Here is a 20,337-nt window from a genome sequence, read left to right as displayed (position 1 = left end):
AGAGGACTGGAAAAAAGAGGGAGTTGCTTGATAAGATGAATTGACACAGTGGCTGCAATAATAGGCTCAAACATAAGAACAATTGTGAGAATGGTACAGGACCAGGCGATGTTTCACAAGAGAGCCATATAATCACCATTTGTGCTTTTATTAAATGGTGTCGCTAGTGGGCATCCTGAAAAAAATTCCTAAAAAGAGTAGCGTTGGGACAGAATCTACACATAATAAAACACACCAGAGAGTAAGAAACTCTATGATAAGATTAAGGAAATAGGTTTGAAAATATTAGAGATAATGATGAAACAAAACAGTAAAATTAAATCATTTTACCATTTAGTTTATGTATTATATAGAAATAAAGTTTCATAGCATCATTTACCTTTAAGTAAGAATCTGCACCTTAATTCATGTAACCATGTACCCCATTAAAAAACTCACTGCCAGTGAGTTGATTCTGACGCAAACCCCATGTTTGGGGTTTGAAAACTATAAATCTTTCCAGTGTTTACACAATAATATGACCAGGACTTATTGATCCATCTTGTGTTGGGCTGGGTTGTCTAGAGATATACAGTGGCACTCACATATTGTGGTAGTTACATAATCTCCTGTCAACATGAGGATATTAAGAGTTAAGGGGTGGAGTCTACCCTGTCAATTAGGTCACAGTCTGATGGTGCCTCCTTGTGGGCATGGCCTTCTCATGAAGATTCTGAAAACTTCTCTTTCTTCCTGGAGGTGGGTCACACACTCTCTCTGCCTTCATCTTCCTGTGGACAAGCAATGTGAGGCAATGCTGAGACCTAAACGAGCAGTGGAGACCTGTGGAGACAGCTCTGTGATGCTTCCACCGCCATGGGATCCACAAGATTTTTCATCCACCGGCCTGTAGTCTTCCTCTATTCATCATCACTGCTTGTGCACCATGAATCTGATGAGGAATTTATGGGCTATTATTGGACATATGCTGTAATATTGGACTTATGGGCTTGATCTGGACTGGGCTGTGATGTTTTCTTAATATAAAATTGCTCTTTGATATAAAGCTCTCTCTTACACATATGTAAGTATCAATAAATGTTTTTTCTCTAAGTCAACCTGGCTTAACACACATATGTATACGAGTTTTATGTCAAATAAGTATATATAAAGTCCTTAAATTTAATGCCAGTCTTTGTGCAGACTCATTTAGCTGCAGACCAATGATGCATAAAGGTAAACTGGAAAACTGGAAGATCTCAGGCTAGCAGGTGCAGAGTAAAATGATTCCATGATAGGTGAGACCATGGCAAGATGCCCAGAGTTCTGAAGGCTGCCCCAGGGTAGGCAGAGTTCCAGCAAGCAGAAAGGGGAAGGAACAGAGAGGGAATTCCCAGTGTATCTCACACTTACAAAAAAGGCTATGAAACCAAATAGGTATCATTAGGCTGTGTTTCTCTAGAGAAACAAAATCAGAATGCTGATAATTTATATATATATATACACACACACAGATAGATAGATGTATAACATAAGAAATAAACAGTTAATTGAATTATAAAGCAGTACAAATGGCTCAGTGCAACTCACTCCTGTGAGACACTGGCAGTCCTTGAGGGCACCGGGTAGTCCTCTGTAGAGTAATTCAGGCTATCCGGGCACAGGCAGCAAACAGCAAGGCAGGTAATCAACAGTCAGTCAGATGGCAGGGTCCAACAGTTTCCAGCTCAAGAGATATGAATTCAGTGGTGTGACGAAGCAGGTCTTGAAGGAACCTCAAATTACAGTGACCCAGTCCATGGTTTAGGTGTCCCACAGGTAGTGTAGCATGCAAATTGAGGCACAGAACAAGCAAGGCAGCTGCACACTGGTCCCATGATAAAAGAGCAAGAGACAAGAAAGGCGAGGCTCACCAAGTTATTTATCTCTCCACCCTTCAATTAATCCCACATGTATTTATCGGCCATGTTAGAAAAATAAACTAACTACCTCAGGCTGCAAACCAATTAATAGGTTGGGCCCTGTGCCTACCCATACCCAGGAATGTCTAGTTATGTCTTGATATAAATTGACACCTTTACACAACTCTTTAACCTACAGCATCACCAGAGACAATAATAAAATCGTACTTGCACCTAACATGATGCAACTAACAATGTACAACTGAAAATACACCAGCCCCATTTAAACCTTCATTCAATAAATTAGAAAAACAAAACTATTCTATGTCTAACATTTGCAATTGTGTGGACACTCACACTTTAATCCTATAATCCTTTCAACATCTTCCTCCATCCATGAGTTTGTAAGCAAGTCACTCCATGTCTTTATCTCCCCCTATTTTGGGTGCTCAATTTCCATACTGCCCATTTCTACCAAGCCAGTGTTCTGAGGGACAAGCATGCTCTTGGATGTGAAGAATCTTCATTCAACTTGAGACCTTTTGTCTACATCCATAAACAAAGTCAAATACAGAGTAGGCAACCCATCAAATAAGTATACAATGTACATCAGTTCATAAGGCCAAACATATTCATCAGGTTGGGTCTGGTTAACTCAGTCTTAGCCATCCAAGTTACCTCAGTGGTTGCCATAGCAAGCTAGAATCACCCACTTGATGGCCCCTTCACAAATTCTGAAAAACCTATCCCCTTAGGCTAGGTTAAAACCATAGACGCAACTTTTAAGCAAATCTTTAATTCAGACTGACCAACCTACTCCCTTCTCTTCTACGCTCTGTGAACTAGGTCCACATGTGTCAATGGCCAGATTCAACCCCTGTTGCTATGTTTTCCCCACTTCCACTGAACAAAAATGAATTCAGGTAGTCAACTAGCAGGCATTTCAGGGTACCCTTAGCCCCCCTTACAATTCAGCCTTGGGGAGAAGGGGGGGTGGGCGGAGTTCTCTCATGGGCCCAGACTTTTCAGGCTTAGACACAAACTGCTTGCTCAAAATTTAAAAAGCCAAAGTCACTTTTATCACCTTCAATTTCCCAACAGTTTTAGTGGCATGTCTTTTCAAATGCAAATGTCCTGCAACTTAAAGCACTCAGTGAGTACTTACCTTGCCTAAGATTAGGCTTCAAATAAAAAGCCTTTCCTTGAAAAAAATTCCTAAAGTCCCTTTAACAACCTCTTAACAAATTCCATTATAATGACTGAAGGCAGTGGGATTACAAATCCTCTCCAATCCTACTTCCCAATAATCATTTCTATCACATATTATATCAGTAATATCAGGTAAAAGAAATCAATATAAATGAAGTATAGCCAGATCCTAAACACAATTTCCTTTAAAATACTCAAATTCAATCCTTTCTTGTATAGACTATTCATTCATATGCAGTGTGGCCATAGGCTTCAACCTAGGGCCAGACCTTCTGTCACCTATTTTGACTAAAGAGCAAGGCTTTAAGCTCAGACAAATCCAAGAAGCATTTCCTTTCCTGAACTGTAATTTAATAGTCATTACATTTCTTTGCTCCATTTCAGATAGGAACAACCAAAGACAACTCCTAAGGTTCAACATTTTCACGTTCCATGCCTTTTCCAGAAACAAACTGAGTGCATTTGAGAGCATTAAGAGTGAAGGAGTGAAGTCTAGCCTGTCAATCAGGTCATAGCCAATGAGGCCTCTGTGTGGACATGTCCTTCTCCTGAGAATTCTGTAAACACCTATATTCCTCCTTGGAAGCGGGAGACATTCTCTCTGTCAGCTCAGTCACTGTGAGGCATTCTTGCTGACAAGCCACAAAGAGACAGACTGATGGCAGCCAGAGCATTGGTGCTGAAGAAGCCACATGGAGACCCTTACCAGCACAGAGATGCTTACACAGCCACAGGATCCACAAGATTTTCCACTCAGTGGCCTGTGATCATCCTGCATTCTGCATCATTGCATGTGTTTCATGAGTCGGAAGAGGAATTTATAGATATGTATTGCACATATGGGCTAAAACTGGACTTAACGACTTGATCTAGACTGGGCTGGGATGTTTTCTTAATGTAAAATTACTCTTTGATTTAAAACTCTTTCTTATGCATATAAGAGTGTCTATGAATTTGTTTCTCCAGTCAACCCAGACTAACACACTGAGTTAACCATGTGGCCATATCTGACCTCTACTAGTTCCACAAAGGATAAGGGAAATCCACCTCTACCTGACTACCTTGCAGCACATGTCAGACAAGTCTCCACTCTCGATCTTCATGATTTGTTCCTCTGGACATCACCTCCATGGTACCATATATGTTAGTCTTGGTAGTACAGAGATACAAATCCAGTGCCACTCCTAAAGGTATCAGAAAGAGTTTTTATCAAAAAGGCATCCCAGCCCAGTCCAACTCAGGTCCATAAGCCCACTACTATCCCCTCTTCTGACTCACATATTTGATTATCTTTACTTTTATTCGTGTCTTTTTAATGATCTTTTGCTTTCATTTTGTATAATGTTCTTGATGTCATTCCACAGCTCATCAGGTCTTCTGTCATCAGTGTTCAATGAAGCAAATATTTTTTTGAGATGTTCTTGAAATTCAGGTTGGATAGACTCAATGTTGTATGTTGTATCTTATGAACTTGGACCAATTTTCTTAATCTTTTCCATCATCTCTTCCCATAGTAGTAATAAATATTATTTCTGTGTATTCTATCTAGAGAAGTGTATGTGTATAGTTGCTGCTTATGTTACTGGAAAAGGGTATTATCTATGAACAAGTAATAAGTCTTACAAAATTCTACCATGAGATATCCAAATTTGTTTCCTCACCAAGGTCATATTTTCCAACTACTATTCCTTCCTCTTTGTTTATAATTTTTGCATCCCAATCACCAATAATTATCAATGCATCTTGATGCAGGTTTGATCAATTCCAGACTGAAGTTGTTGGTAGAATTCTTCAATTTGTTTATCACTAGCTTTTGTGGTTAGAGCATAATTTTGAATAATAGTAGTGTTGATTGGATTTCCTTGAAGATGGATAAATTATATCTACCTCAGTCAGCATTGTGCTTGACCTTGAAATGTCCTTGTTGACAATAAATCAAATGCCATTCCCCTAGATTGTTTCATTCCTGGCATAGTAAGTCATATGATTTTCATATTCAAACTGGCCAGCTCACTATTGCTTAGAATATCAATGCTTATGTGTTCTATGTCATTTTTTACTACTTCCAATTTTCCTACTTCATAGTTCATACATTCCAAGTGTTAGTAGATTTGTCCAGCTGTGTCTTCTCACCTTGAGTTGTTCCCATTAGCAAATGAAGATACTGGGGTTCCATTCCTATATACTTTATTCCATTCTTATCAACATTGTTAACTCTATACTGAGAAAGCAGCTCCTCCTCAGACACATTTCTAGTGCCTTCTGACCTGAGGGGTCCATCCTCTGGCACTGTCACTGCAGTGTTCTGACTCCATTCACCAGGCCTTCAGTACTTTACAAAGTATCCATGTTATACATAAGGTTTTCGGTAACTACTTCCTCTGAAGTGGGCACCAAGTCCTTTGTAGTATGTTCTTTTTCTGAAGCTCCGCTGAAACCTGTAATTTTGGGTGACCTGGCTTGTATATTAAATACCAGTGACCCAGCTTCCAGCATTACAGCAACACACAGGTCACCCTATTATGACAAATTGGCAGAGAAGTAGTTATAATAACAGAAAAAGTTACATATCTGAATTGTCAACCATGCTAGCCATAAAACACCCATTGATGTTTTCAACTCCTCACAATAGTGAATTTGTTAAATTAGTTGCCTTATAAAACTTTGCAGATGTCACAATAGTTAACATAAAATTTTCCCAAACTATACTTACTTTGTGCTATTTGCTGAGCACGTTTTATAAGGGAAAAGTCATGTCAAAATCCTGTTAAAGTGGTTCCACTGCAGCCTAGAAAAGCAGAATCCTCAACATTTAAAACAAGTGAAGTTTCCCTCCGTCACCCAAGCGCCCCTTCCGTAGGGATTCCACAACGTGAAATGGGATAGAAGAGCTTGGGTTTTTCCGTTTCAAAGTTGAAGAGTTTGGGTCATTTATATTTTAATCATCAAACTTGTGGCTTTTCAGCCACAGCATCTTCACTGTCAGATAAGTGTTCACGATGCATTTTTAATATCCTCACACTCGAATTTAAGATCAAACAACTTTAATAGTGGGTCCATACCACTTGGCCTTGTTTCAAACGGTTTTTCTTGGAAAATTATGAAGTGATTCAAGGAGTTATGATGAAGGTTGTATTGCTGAATAAAATACTCATAGCTTATTAGCATTTGAAAAGTAACTAATATGATACAAGAACTAAATTTCTAAGCATATTTTATTTAAATTATTTATATGGAACTGGTGGCTACTGTATTAGAGAGTGCAAATCTAGAGTATTTAAAACTTTGCCTCCTGTTTGCTCTGTACATTCATGGGTACATTTGTAGCAATAATAGATAAAATATACAAATATCCTCTGTTAAATTTGTATATATTTGTGGGTATCCTCTCACTCTTCCATTCATATCTATTGAATCTACACATCTATCCAGGCATCTATTTAGAATTTATCACTATTGAAACCTTGTATATTGTTTATTATATTTGACCTGTTGTCTTTAACTCTTGCAAACATCCCAATACATTGCTCTGTTTCTATCATATTTTTCCCATTTCGCTCTTGTTGAATATTGTCTTGCCCTTCACCAGTTAATACCTGTCTAACATCTAGTCTATATTTTCCTTTCTATTTCCACTTCTTTCCTTTTTCCTCCAAACACTGATAACTATAAAACTTATTTTAGAAGGGGGAGGAGGAGAGAGTGAAGCACATCCTGGCCCACCAGGTCGTGAGAATGATGTCCCTGATTAGAGCAGCCAGTCCACAGAGAGCACAACATGGCTGGCCCCACTATGAGACATGATGCCCCACACTGACCCATGGCCCTACAGGGGACAACACCAGAGACACAGTGTGGGAATTGTGCCTGACTTGATCCCACCACGCTGAGGCAAAGCAATGGGGCAGTACAGCAGAACAGCAAGGGAATGGAGCAGCAAAATCCCCAGGAAATGCTGAAAGTGGACTTCGGGGCCAGGGCATGGTGCCCCAACAGACTGGACTGGGAAACACTCCTAAAGACCAATAAACGATCCTTGAACTAACTACAAGCTGTTCTTTCTTGATGTGTTTTGTTTTGTTCTTTCTCAGTGGTTTGTTGTTGTTGTTTTGTTTTCCTCTGTCTTGTTGCTTTGTTTTCCTCTGTCTTGTTTTTCTGCATGTTATTATCTCCACAGGTCTATCTTAATAAGATTGGCTGGATGAACTATCTGGAAGAAAAACAACGGGACCGACAGTTCCGTGGGGACATGGGATAGGGGGAGTTGAGGGGTAAGGAAGTGGTGCTAACAAACTCAGGACAAGGGAACAACAATGGATCCAAATTGGTGATGAGGTGGGAGTGGCAGACCTGGTAGGGAATGATCAAGGGTAAGGTAACAAAGAGGTATAACTGTAACCCAGGTGGGGATGGAGCATGATAGTGGGACAGGAAGAAAGTCGAGGGAAATAGAGGAAAAATCTAGGAGGCAAAGGGCATTTATAGAGGTCTAGACAAAGACATGTACATATGCAAATATATATATGAGGATGGGGAAATAGATCTATGTGCCTATATTTATAGGTTTAGCATTAAGGAGGCGGAAGTACCTTGGGCCTCTACTCAAGCATTCCCTCAATGCATGAATACTTTTTTCTATTAAATTAGCATTCTATGATGCTCACCCTCCCAACACAACTGCTGAAGCCAAAGCGGGTGAACAAGCAAATGTGGTGAAGAAAGCTGATGGTGCCCAGCTATCAAAAGAGATAGCGTGTGGGGTCTTAAAGGATTGAAGATAAACAAGCGACCATCTAGCTCAGAAGCAACAAAGCCCACATGGAAGAACACACCAGCCTGTATGATCACATAGTTCCGAAGGGATCAGTTATCAGGCATCAAAGAACAAAAAAATCATATCATTTGGTGCACACCTCCATGATATGATCACCGAGAACAAATGTGCGCATAAGCAAATGTGGCAAAGAAAGCTTATCGTGCCCAGCTATCAAAAGAGATAATGTCTGGGGTGTTAAAGGCTTGAAGGTAAATAAGCGGCCATCTAGCTCAGAAGCAACAAAGTCCACATGGAAGAAGCACACCAGCCTGTGCGACCACGAACTCTCAAAAGTATCAGGAATAAGGCATCATCAGAAAAAAAAAATCTTACCATAGTGAATGAATGGCGAAGTGCAGAGTGTAGACCCAAAGCCTATTTGTCAGCCGCTGGAGATCCCCTCCCAGAAGGGTCCAGGGGAGGAGATGAGTCAGTCAGGGTGTGATGTAGCACTGATGAAGAATACAGCTTTCCTCCAGTTCCTAAATGCTTTCTCCCCACCTCACCCCCCCAACTACTATGATCTGAATTCTACCTTGCTATTCTGGATAGAGCAGAGGATGTACACTGGTACAGATAAGAGCTGGAGGCACAGGGAATCCAGGGCATATGATACCTTCAGGACCTGGGGTGTGAGGGGCGATACTGGGAGGGTAGAGGGTGAGTGGGTTCGAAAGAGGGAACTGATTACAAGGATCTACATGTGACCTCCTCCCTGGGGGTTGGACAACAGAAAAGGGGTGAAGGGAGACACCGGATAGGGCAAGATATGACAAAATAATAATTTATAAATTATCAAGGGTTCATGAGGGAGTGGGGAGTGGGGAGGGAGGGGAATAAAGGACTTTATGCAAAGGGTTTAAGTGGAGAGCAAATATTTTGAAAATGATGAGGGCAAAGAATGTACAGATGTGCTTTACACAATTGATGTATGCATGGATTATGATAAGAGTTGTATGAGTCCCTAATAAAATGTTTTTAAAAAAACCTTATTTTAGTGTGAATAACTTTTCTTGACCATTTATAATACCCGGGTTGTTGGTTTATTTTGGTTATTTTAAATCATTTTCTTGGGGGCTCATACAATTCTTATCACAATCCATACACACATCCATTGTGTCAAGCACATATGTACATTTTTTGCCGTCATCATTCTCAAAACATTTGCCTTCTACGTGAGCCCCTCCCTCCCCACCACCCTCCCTCATGAACCCTTCATACTTCATAAATTATTATTATTTTGTTATATGTTACACTGTGCGATGTCTCCCCCCCACCCCCGCCCTCTTCTCTGCTGTCCATTCCCCAGGGAGGAGGCTATATGTAGATCCTTGTAGTCAGTTCCCCCTTTCTACCCCACTTCCCTGCACCCTCCAGGCATCACCACTCTCAACACTTATCCTGAAGAAGTCATCTGTCTTGGATTCCCTGTGTTTCCAGTTGCTATCTGTACCAATGCACATCCTCTGGTCTAGCCAGATTTGTAAGGTAGAATTGAGATCATGATAGTGTGGGGTAGGGGGGAGGAAGTATTTAAGAACTAGTGGAAAGTTGTATGTTTCATCTTCGCTACCCTGCACCCTCACTGGCTCATCTCCTCCACACAACCCTTCAGTAATGGGGTGGCCAGTTGCCTACCGATGGGCTTTGAGTCTCCACTCTGCACTCACCCACATTTACAATGATATGATTTTTTTGTTCTTTGATGCTTGATACCTGAACCCTTTGACAGTTCATGGTTACACAGAGTGGTATTCTTCTTCCAAGTGGGCTTTGTTGCTTTTGAGCTACATGACTGCTTGTTTAGCTTCAAGCCTTTAAGGCCCCAGACACTATATCTTTTGATAGCCGAGCACCATCAGCTTTCTTCACCACATTTGCTTATGAACAAGTTTGTCCTCAGTGATCGTATCAGGGAGGTGGGCACCCACTGATACGGTTTTTAGCTCTTTGATGTCTGATAACTGGTCACTTCTACACCTGTGGTCAGACAGGCTGGTGTGCTTCTTCCATGTGGGCTTTGATGCTTCTCAGCTAGATGGCCTCTTGTTTATCTTCAAGCCTTTAGACCCCAATTGCTATATCTTTTGATAGCTGTGCACCATCAGCTTTCTTCACCACGTTTGTTCATGCACACATTTTTCTTCAACAATCGTGTCAGGAAGGTGTGCATCCTGGAATGCCAATTTAATAGAACAATGTGTTCTTGCATTGAGTAAGTGCTTGAGTGGAGGCCCAATGTCCATCTGTTGCCTTAATACTAAACCTATAAGAATATGCATGTTGATCTGTTTCCCCGAACTCTTATATAAATATATTTACATATGTACATTCCAGTCTTTAGACCTCTATAAATAGCCTTTATCACCTAGTTCTTTCCTCTATTTCCTTTTATGTTCCTCTTGTCCCATTTATCATGCTCAGCCTTCATTTGGGTTTCAGTAACTTCTTTCGGTCACATTGCCCTTTCTGGATCCCTACCAGGCCTCTCACACCCTCCTTGCCACTGACTTTGGATCACTTGTTACTCCCCTGTCCCTGGGTTGGTCAGCACCACCTCCTTACTCCCGCATCCCCCTCTCCCGAGTCCCCCTGGAACCATTGATCCCATTGTTTTCTCCTCCAGACAATTCGTCCAGCCTACCTTTTCTAGATAGATCTGCAGAGATAATAATATAGACCAAAAATCAAGCCATAGCAAGACAGGCAATGAACACAGCGATGAAAACAAAAAAGAAAACCAATTACCCATAGAAAAATAAATTAATTAAAAGAAAAAAAATTTTAAAGAAAGAAAAACCTGTAAATAGATCACGGTCTGATTTTTTATCTCTAGGCGTGTCCTTCAGTCAGGTCAGGTGGGGTACCATGCTCTGGCCCCAGGGTCTGTCCTTTGTACTCTCTCAGGGGCTCCCTGTGCTGTTCCCACAGTTGGTTTGCCACATGGTTTTAGTGGTTTGCCTCAGTGTCACAGGGTCAGTCTGGGCCAACCCAACAGTGAGTCTCCAGTGTTGTCCCCCTTAGGGTCCTGGACCATCAAGGGAGAGCTTGTTTCGTAATGGGATCAACCATATTGTCCACTCTGTGCACTGGCTGTTCAGAGCGGGAATATCATCCTCCCGGCCTGATGGGCCAGGATGTACTCCACTCTCTTCCTCCCCCTTCATTTGCTCCCATTTGGTCTCATCAGACATACTCCTCTCTCCTAGCTGCAGCTTCAGTGCCATCCTCTCAAGTAAATTCTTCTGAGAGAAAGGACAGTTTTCCACATAGCTGATATGGGGGCCAAGCCCTCAGGCCCCTCCACTGGCTCCCCACTCCTTCTTGGCACACTGCATTCATCTGGCAGTGGCTTATTATCTGGTCCCTCGGTCCCTGTGGAGGCACAAACAATACCCTCCCTTTGGGTGGCTCAGTGTCCTATTCCCCCACCACACTTTTTTTTTCTTTCCCTTTTCCTCCCTCCCCGCCCCCTTTTTAGTTGGCTGCCATATGTATACTTGGACTTGGTCTGGCCCCTGCCATCCTACCTGGACCTCACTCGGGATGATTTTTTAGCATTAAATTTATTCAAACAAGTTTCTTCACTAGTAACTGTGAGGGAATGCTTTTCTAAGAAATGTGTGAATTTATTTCAAAATATGAGCCCATGTTCACCAAAGTTTTATTCTATGAACACGTGATTGTTTTGATAGTGAGATGAATGCAGTAACTGAACTAAGCAATAGGTTATATTGGGCTTTTCCCTCATATCACTTGAATCATGTTGAGATATTACAGTTTGTTTTTATATTTTGAAAAAGGTAATTTGTTAGTCTCCACATGTTAGTTTCCTCCTTTATCTAAGGGAGAAGACAAAATGCAATCCATGTGATCTGCCTCTGAGAAATGTCAAGGCAATTGAAAAATCATGAAATGAGGTATATGGAGTCTTGATGAAAATAGAATGCACAGTAGGAAAAGAAGGTGCTATCTATTTGGGTCAATTCTCTGTGTGGCCATGTAGATAAATTCTTCTCATGAGAGAAAATAACAGTAGAGTATTTAGTTGCAGCTGTGAAACAAATGTAGGGTCTAGCTAAATTTTCCCCACTGTTGTCCATATGAAGCACATATATTTTGCTAATCATCTTTGTTCTGAAGTCTGAGATGACCGAACTAGGTTTGGAAGTAACACTATTTTTCCAATTATCCAGTTTCCCAAATACTATATCCCAGAAAGAGAATCGACTTCCTAAACACTGTTTTTAACATGATTCTCCCAGGTTCCTAATCCTGTATGAGCCTCTGGGAACACGTGTGCTACAGTGTCCATCACTTGAAACCGAGGAAGCCAGTATAGGCTCCACATTTTGTGTGCAAGAAGCCTAAGGGGTTTGTTTCACACAGAAAAACTGAGGATACTTGGTCCTAGACAGCTTCAGTGGTACAGCATTTGAACATGAAATCCCTATTTGGAAGTTCTACCATTGCTTTAATGAGTCAAGAATCTGCCAAGACCCAAATCTTCAGAACCAGTGAGAGAAGGGCCCGCATATGATCAACAACTCCTTGGATTCCAATTAATTAGTATCATATGATTATGACACACAAAAAAAGCCCTTCAACTTGCTGCCATCATGTCAATGTTGACTCATGGTAACCCTTTTGAACAGGATAGAAATGCCCCTGTGATTTTCTGAGACTGTAACCACATTGGAGTAGAAAGCCGCAGGTCTTTCTCTCAAGGAGTGGCTTGTGCTTTCACTGTTGGTGATCTTTCAAATCACAGTCCATTGTTTATACACGATACCACCAGGGATGTGCAGTAGGTGAGAAAACAAATTATTTCTTGGCTTATCTGACAGCATCTTTAATTCCTAAGAAAATCCAGAGATTTATGTGCAACAAAACCATGGAGTAAATATGTCTAGTTGGTGTTGATAACTATTAAAATGCCTAGTTTAGAATAAAAATCAAAATAATACAAAGCTACTAACTAAGATCCAACTAAATGTTTCCACAGAAATGCAGTTTAATTGTAAAGACACAGGTTAAAGCTAATTGATGGAATAACCACAACCACCACAAACACCACACACACATGCAACCCAATTAAAACTGGGAAAAGGTACAATAAATAACTTAATAAAGTACATGAGCAAACACTCCAACAAAGGATATTTCAATAGTTGACAGACACATATAAAGATTATCAATGTTATTAGCCATCAGATAAATGCAAATCAAAAGCAACCAGGGATAAGCATTTCACTCCCACCAGGAACAGTTAGGATGAAAATAAACTTTAAAATGGAAAAGAACAAAGGTTTGAAGGGATTTGGAAAAATTAGAATTCTCACCGACTGTTTGTGGGAATGCAAAATCTAGCAAACAGTCTGGAAATTCCTCCAACTACTAGAGAAAATGTTGTCATAAAATAAAAAAAAATAACCCTCCACCCCCAACCAAACCCACTGCCATGGCTTCAATTAACTCATAGTGACCCATTAACACAGAGTAGACATGCCCCATTAGGTTTGGGGGAATGTAAATATTTATGGGAGAAGACAGCTTAATCTTTCTTTGACCCTACTTATAACCTGCTATGCCACCCAGAAATTCTACTTCTCAGTATATACAGGAGCTCTAACCACTTAATTGGTTTTATTGTAAGGTATTAACCAAAGGTCAGCATTTGGAACTCACCAGCACTTCATAGCTGAAATTTTCTGCTCCCATAAAAATTTGGTGCTTTACAAACCCTGGGGAGTGTGGGGGGAGGTCAGATGCTTATAGACATCTTCCCTGAAGGCAGTCCCTGCCAGACTGCTGTCTCCCCACACCACAGGGGTGGGCCTGCTCCCTGCTGCTGGAGACAACAGATTACTTCTCACTGAAGCTTGGGACCATTAGCTTGGTTCCTGTAGGTGGGGTTTACACCCTACTGTTTATGGTTCCTATGAAGGTCCAGAAAACAGGTCAAGGTTAGGTTGCCATCCTAAATCTAGGATCTGCCCATCTTGTCACATGTATACCCCCAATCCCTCCTCTTCCTATTGCGTGTAGTTCCCTAGACCACCCCCTCTCATTACTGTATTACCTATAGCACAGCCCCTTCCTGTGACGTATGTCCTTACCTGTAATTAGGGGGCTTGCAGGTCTCCAGAGAATATAAAACCCTGGGCAAGCATTAAAGAGCTCTCTCTCTCTCTCCATGTGGACCACCAAGGGGGGCTGAGGTGAGCATGCTACCATGAATTGTTTCTGACTCCATTTATTTCAATATTTCTCTTCTATCTCTCATGCTCTCTGTAACTTTGCTATAATCTCGACTTATTATTGATGTACAATTGCACCTACTGGACCAGTAATGATGTGTTAGGGGCTGGCTTCCCCTGTCAGGAGAGCAATTCTACTCTCTCCTACAGGTTCACTATGAGTTAAAATTGATACAATGGAGTGAGTTTGTTTTTTTGATAGGTATATTGGAGTGAGAAAAACACATGCATATACACACCTATGTTTATTGCCATACTATTCATATCAGCAAAAATATAAAAATTATCTAAGTGTCCATCATTAGATGAATGGATAAATAATGTGTAGTACATATATCAATAAAACGCTACTCAGAGATAAAGAAAAATATCTTTCTAAAATATCTTGCAACATGGATGAACCTTGTGTGGAGCAAAATAAGTCAATCACCAAAAGGAAATATTATACATTTTCACTTTTAAGAAATAACATGAAAAGATAAACATAAAAACTAATATTTATTAGTGACTTCTAGGGATTGGGGCAGATTGGAGAAATGAGTTTCTCTTTAGATTATGTGTTTGGTGATGGTAACAACACCAAGTGAATGTGATATGCGCACAACTTAACAAAAGTAAACAATTTTACCAAGATGTACATAAGAAAAAAGGATCTTTTGGCAATCACTGTAGCACATATAATTTGGCAACAGTAACAACAACCAAAAGATATATATATATATATATACTTTTATAAACATTTCATAGGTTTTCTAATGCTATAAATCTTTAGAGAAGTAGAAAGTTTCATCTTTCTCTTATGAAGTGGCTAGTGGATTTGAAGCGTTGATTTTGTTGTTAGCAGCCCAATATTTAACCCTCTACTCCCCCAGGGTTACTTGTGTATATTCATATGCCAGAATGTGTGTGAATATGTGTATGCATTATACCTCTCGAGATTGGTTTTCTAAGTTTAAAAACAGGTTCAAATGCTTTGGTTAATCGACATAACAATTAGCTTAGTTTATTGAATAGAGTCTGGGATCTTAACAACTTGTGAAAAGCTATTTCGAAGAAAACTATCAGTCTTTACTTATATGAAGCAAAAAAAAGGAAAGAGAGAAAAAAAACAGAAAGAAAAATTAGTTTAGCACTGAAGCTACGGTTCAGGGAGAGGGGCATGTCTGAGCAGAGCACACAGGAGCAAGCAAAGAAGGAAGGAAAATGGAACATATTCTGGCCAACCAAACCACAAAGATGATATTCCTGCTCTGAACAGTCAATGTACAGAGAGAACCATAGGGCTAGCCCCACTATGAGACACAATATCCCTCACTGACCCCGAGCGCTAAGGGGCACAAGACTGGAGACACAATGCAGGAAGTGAGCCCAATCTGACCCCACCACACCAGGGAGAAACATGAAGGGCCTGCAGAGCAGTAAGGGGAGCAAAGCATTTAAGTCCCCGGGGAATACCAGAAATAGACTTTGGGGCCAGAGCATGGCACCCCATCAAAACTCAACCGGAAAACCCTCATAAAAACCAACAAATCAGACCTGGAACTATTTATAGGGTTTTCTTTTTTGTTGATTGTTTGCTTGAGGGTTTTTTTTTTTGTTTTGTTTTGTTTTGCTTTTTGCTGTTTGTTTTATTTTGTTTTTGTGCTTATTGTTGTTTTTGCATGTCTGTCTAGACGGATAAGATAGGCAGAATAAACAATCTGGTGGTGAAACGAACAGGAACAACTGTTTAAGGAGAGGGGACATAGAAGAGGGGGAGGTGGAAAAAGGAAGGGGTGTGTCAACAATCCTAAGGACAAAGGAACAAGTGATGTAAAATACACAGGGAGGAGGATGTAGGATGCCTGGTGGGGCTTGATCAAGAGCAATGTAGCTGAGAGGAATTACTGAAACCTGAAACATGATAGTGGGATGAGAGAAAAGTAAAAGGAAATAGAGGAAAAAACTAGGAGTCAAAGGATATTTCTAAAGGTCTAAATAGAGGCATGTACATATGTAAATATATTTATATACAATGATAGGGAAATAGATCTATGTATATATATTTAAATGTTAAGTATTAAGGTAGTAGATGGATATTGGGCCTCTACACAAGTACTCCCTCAATGCAAGAACACTTTGTAATGCTCACCTTCCCAACAAGATGGCTAAAGACACAATGGGTGCATAAGCAAATGTGGTGAAGAAAGCTGATGGTGTCTGACTATCAAAAGATAAAGCATCTGGGGTCTTAAAGGCTTGAAGATAAGTGGACACCTAATTGAGAAGCAACAAAACCTACATATAAAAAGTACACCCATCTCTGTGATCATGAGGTGTCGATGGGATCAGGGATCAGGCATCGAAGACCCAGAACAAAAAATTATATCAATATGAATGAGGCGGTGTGCAGAGTGGAGACCCAAAACCCATCTGTAGACAAATGGACATCCCCTCTCAGAAGGGTCACAAGGAAGAGACGAGCCAGTCATAATGCAGTATGGCATTGATGAAACATACAATTTTCCTCTAGTTCTTTAATGCTTCCTTCCCCCTCACTATCATGACCCCAATTCTACCTTACAAGTCGGCTAAACCAGAGCATGTACACTGCTACGGATAAGAGCTCACAACACAGGGAATCTGGGACAGATAACCCTCTTAGGACCAATAATGAGAGCAGTGACACCTGAAAAGGAAGGGGAAGTTGGGAGGAGAAATATGGAACCAATCACTATGATCAACATATAACCCACTCCAAGGGGGACAGACAACATAAAAGTGGATGAAGGAAGACAGCACTTGGTGTAGGTGACCAGATTTTAACATTGGTAAAGCGGGACACCATTGATAAAACTCATATCCTGGTGAAATAGCCACATGGCAGCTGAAAACCATATAACCTAGCTTGTGCATTCTTTTCCAAAATCAGGACTTATTAAAAATGCCGCAGGATGCGGAAACAATTGTTAAAAATCGGGACTGTCCCGCCAAAAGCAGGACGTCTGATTATGAGTGAAAAGAAAATGTTTTGAAAATGATGATGGCAACATATGTACAAATGTTCTTGACATAATATATCTATGCATTATGATAAGAGCTGTAAGAGTCCCCAATATAATGATTAAAAAAAAAAGATTATGAGTGTACACACACCACAGTCCTATTCTGCCCACTTACCAACTGTTCTCATTAATTTCACATAGTTGGATACTGATAAAATAGAAAAAAATTATGAAACAGAATGGCAAATTCCTTTTTATAAATCCACATATAACCAGTTTTAGAAACACATATAGTAAAATCGGAATGGTCCAAAAAGATCAGCACAGACCCTGCCCAAAGATTACACTCAAATTGGTGAAGATTTTCGCATTTTTTGCTGCAGTAAAATATCAAAAGCTTCATTAAAAATCCATACTTAAAAGTCAGTTGAGACTACTACACTAAGATAATTTTAAATTGTCAAGTAAAATCAACCCACTTTAACCTAAGTAATAGCTTGGCTCAAATAAACAAAAAAAAAAAAGGAAATCATTTGTATGTACTAGGCTTCTTTAAAAAATCACTTATATAAGGTCAAATGGTCAATAATTATTGTTTAGAAAAGATGAGAAGACATGGGGAAATGGAAAGTGGATTAATGAAAATGGGACAACCTGAACAGAAATGAATGCTATTGCATTGTGAAGAATGTAACTAATGTCAATTGACAACTTGTGTAGACATTATGGAAAGAGAATCTAAACTGCATCTAAGCCTTCACTGAAAATGCAATGAAATATCCTTTAAAAAATAAAATAGGTAAATAAATTTTTATATCTAATTTTTTATTTCATTTCAGGTAATCAATTTCGTATGGGCAAAAGTATAAACAGTTCTCCAAAGAGGATGTGTGTAGCTAATAATCACATGAAAAGATGTTCACATCATGAATTTTGAAAATGCAAGTCAAATCACGGTAAGATACTATTTCATCCCAATTTGGATGATTATATAGGAACCCTGGTTGTACTGAGGGTTGACCGTTAGCCAGCTCTTGAATATTTCATGTCAAATTGGCATGTGAGGCCTAATAATTTCCAATGATGTGACCTAACAGAAGATTAGGTTGGTGTGAAATCCTTTTGTCCAGATGCAAATGAAAGAAAGTTTCCTTGGGGGTTAGCCTACTTCCTATAAAATGGGAATGCTTGCTTTTTTTTGCTGAGTCTGGATTCTGTTATCTGATATGTCAAATGCTGGTTCTGTGGACTTGAGCCAATGACCTATCATATGCTTGCTGATCCTATTTAGTGGCCTGACATTTGACCTGTCAAACTTGGATTAATTCACATATCCAGTAACAAATTTACTCTGTGATCTTCCTGCCTATTTTGGTTTCATCAGATACTAAAGCTACAGGAGCCAGGTGAAATGTCTAGTCTAACATGTGGCCCATGGACTTGGAACCAAACTGGACTCTCCACTTTTACAATTACATTAGTTCTACTTTCACATACACTTCTCTGTGTTCCTGTGTGTGCTCATGCACATATGTCACTGATTTTCCTTCTCTCCAGAAGTCAGCCTAACATAGCTGCTAACCTCAAGGTGGACAGTTCAAACCAAGTAACCATTTTACAGGGGTAAAATTAGGTGCTCTACTACTATGAAGATGTATTGTCTCAGAAAACCTACATACCGGGTCACTATGAGTCTGAATCAACTCAACAACATTGTTTTGAAATTGATTATAGGAGCCCTAGTTACCCAGTGTGGTATTTATATAATCATTTGTGAATTTGAGGATAAGAATGAAGGGGTGGAATCTAGTCGGTCAATTGGGTCATAGCCAATGAAGCCTCTCTGTGGGCATAGCCTTCTCCTGAGAATTTTGGGAAATCTGGTATCTCCTCCTTGGAGTCCCTGGGAAACATTGCTGCTGACAAGACACATGGAACTACACTAGTTTCCTGAGCTGGAGAAGCCACGTGAATCTACTCTGATGCAATCAGACCTCTAAAGCCAGAGAAACCCTGTAGAGACCCCTGCCAGGGCTGAGATTTAAACCTCATTGGATCCAAAGACTTTCTACCCACTACACTTGTTGTCATTGCATGTGTTTCTTGAGTCTAAAGAGGACTGTATAGATTAGTATCAGACATATGGGCTAATATCAGACTTATGGGCTTGGGCTGGACTATTTTGGGATGCATTTTTAATGTACAATTACCCCTTTATATAAAACTCTCTCTTATATACATATGAGTTTCAATGGATTTGTTTCTCTAGTCTACTCAGACTAATACACCCAGTGATTAAATGTTTGACTGCAAACCAACAGGTTAGTATTCAAACCCATTAGCCATTTTACCAGAAAATTATGTGACAGTCTATTTTGTAAAAATTTGGGATATCCTCTGGGGAAGTTCTATCCTGTCTAACAGGATTATTTAGAGCCAGAATTAACTCAAAGTTTTGAGGATAACTTTTATCAGAGAAATATAAAATATTGGCACATCTTTGGAGAAACTGAGAAAAAAATTGCCATTGCTGCTGTGGATGCAAAATGGTATAGCCACTGGAAAAACAGTTTCTCAAAAGGTTAATTATAGAATTATCATATGAGTCATCAATTTCACTACCAGGTATAATTCAAAAGTCTTGAAAGCAGGCACTCAAAGAGATACTTGTACACCAATGTCATTGCAACATTATTCGTAATAGCCAAAGGGTGGAATTTATCCAAATGTGGATAAGTAAATGTGGTAGCGTTATAAAATAAGATATATTTCAGCCATAAAAAGAAATGAAGTTCTGATATATGCTACCACTTGAATAAACATTGAGAGCAGTATGCTGACTGAAATAACTTGTAAGGAAATCATATGATCCCACTTATCCGAAGTATATAGAATAGGCAAATACAGGGAGATAAAAGGATAACAGTGGCCATCAGACATGCTTGTTTTTACTATTGTGGCTAGTGTGTTGCTTGATGTTAGAAGATATGTCATTGGTATTTCAAACACTGCCAGGTCACCCATGGTGAAGGTTTCAGCAGGTCTTCCAGACTAAGAACAGATTAGGAACAAAGAAAAGGAGCTTCACTTCTGAAAATGTAGCCTCTGAAAATCGTATGAATACCAGTAGAATATTATCTGATATAGCACCAAAAGATGAACAACTCAGGTTGGAAGGCACTCCAAAT

The 20,337-nt window shown here is 39.8% G+C and overlaps 1 pseudogene; it reads left to right on the top strand.

The window, feature by feature from the left end:
• The first annotated feature begins 17,424 nt into the window (after positions 1-17,424).
• LOC142435913 (U6 spliceosomal RNA) lies at positions 17,425-17,524 on the top strand (annotated as a pseudogene).
• Positions 17,525-20,337: the final 2,813 nt, after the last annotated feature.

Source organism: Tenrec ecaudatus (assembly GCF_050624435.1).
Source record: "Tenrec ecaudatus isolate mTenEca1 chromosome 9 unlocalized genomic scaffold, mTenEca1.hap1 SUPER_9_unloc_3, whole genome shotgun sequence".
In the NCBI taxonomy this organism is placed as follows: domain Eukaryota; kingdom Metazoa; phylum Chordata; class Mammalia; order Afrosoricida; family Tenrecidae; genus Tenrec; species Tenrec ecaudatus.
Note: the sequence above shows the minus strand (reverse complement) of the source record. Positions and strands in the feature narration are given on the sequence as shown.